We start from the raw sequence: 1,741 nt of genomic DNA on the forward strand, positions 1-1,741 counted from the left end.
CTTTTTTTTTTTTTTTTTTTTTTTTTTCTCCTTTCTGCAGGGGAATTACCCGCGCTCGGAATCGTTTCTCGTTTGGTTTTTAACTAACCTATTCATTACTTGTAATTGCTTGGATTGTATGCAAATGAATTCCGTGCTCTGGGAAGCTTGTGACCTGGCCCCCGGACATTATTCATGGTACATGACTGCTTCAAATCGCACGGCGTGTGCACGCGAGAGGGGAAAGAGCCAGCGTGTGGGTGCTTACACAGCACCACAAACACAGAGCCCCTCGGGGTGGAAGGGACCTGAACCACCAGCCCTTGGCACCCCCTTGCCCCAGGCAGGGACGCCATTCAGACAGCTCCGGGTCAGAAATTGGTCTAACAATAACTGAACAGAAGCAGAGGTTGAGGAAAAATGAATATTACTCATACACAGCCCTGGAGCTGAGCAGCCTTCTAAAGAACAGCCTTCCTTAAACATCTGCATCACATAGTTTGTGTGAATGCTCACAGGCAGGGGACAGTAAAAAAAAAAAAAAAGAGACGAAAATACAGCTGCCAAAAAAAAAGTTGATCTTCAATTAGTGCTTGCAAAAGCTAGGGCCAGTTCTTCAGCTGACTGACCAGCAAAAGGCTTGGGTTAGTTTGCACTATTAAGAATTTGGCCATCTGTTTTGCAATATATTTATCCAACTCTGTTGGTTGCAGAAACATTATAGAAATCTAGTTATTTTTAATCTTCGCAGGTTCTCTCCTTTGAGCAACTTTGTACCTCTCAAGGTCAAAAATCCCATTTCCCCATCACATTTCAGCTTGGATCAGCAGGATAGTCTTGTTTTCACTGAGCAGCTGCTCCCTCCCAGTGCTTGCTGAAAGGACTCACCCTACATGGCAAAAGCAGAGGAGCACCTGCATTTATTGTCACTTGAACTGATGAGAACTGGCTCACAGGGGTGGCTGACAAGGAGAAATGACACTCCTGTTTCCTGAAAAAAAAAGTTTTTTGGCACTCCACATGCAGCTAGAAACTCATTGAAATAATAATTAAAAAAAAAAAAAAAGCCAACAAGCCCTGGAGAGCTAGGCTATGCCTTAAAGTTGGTAAAGTGCCAGAGTCCAAATTTGGGTGGGGAGAACTGCCTCTGTTTTCTGCTCAGGGAAGTTCACAAGCAATTAAATAACTATTAGTGCTGCCTTTTTTTTTTTTTCTTTTGCACTGGAGCGTATGACGCTCACTAGGTGGATTCCTGAACGCTGTGCCTACAGTATCTGAGCTGGAGGTCAGCGTTGCAGGGCTCTGGTTAGAGTAGCAGCACGAAGTCAAGCTTCCTATTTGCAGCCCTACCTCTGACTCACCAAGTCTTGGTTCCCACAAACAGGCAGCTTTAAAAAACAACAAAAAACTTGCAGGCTGTGTCAGTGGATGCTCCTGGGCTGCCACTAAGAGGAGGCTCTGCTTCTCTCACTGAACATCACAGCGTGCCAGCGCTGCTCCAGCAGGCCAGGAGATCTGTTAAGCTTTGCAAGCCAAAAGACTGAAAACAGCAGCTCCACATACCATCCACTCTACGCTAACAACAGCAGACAGGGCAGGCCATGGGGAGTCTTGTTGCTCTCAAAAGTCATGAGATACATGAACATTTACAGTTCCATACCCGTACAAAAGAGCCAGTACCTCCTGCAGATGAACGGGGGCTGTGCCGCTCAGATGTGGTGCTCCAGGCCGCAGGCAGGGCTCCTCTCACTGCAAACAGGCA

This window comes from Oxyura jamaicensis, chromosome 26 (genome assembly GCF_011077185.1).
Source record: "Oxyura jamaicensis isolate SHBP4307 breed ruddy duck chromosome 26, BPBGC_Ojam_1.0, whole genome shotgun sequence".
NCBI classification, from domain to species: Eukaryota; Metazoa; Chordata; class Aves; order Anseriformes; family Anatidae; genus Oxyura; species Oxyura jamaicensis.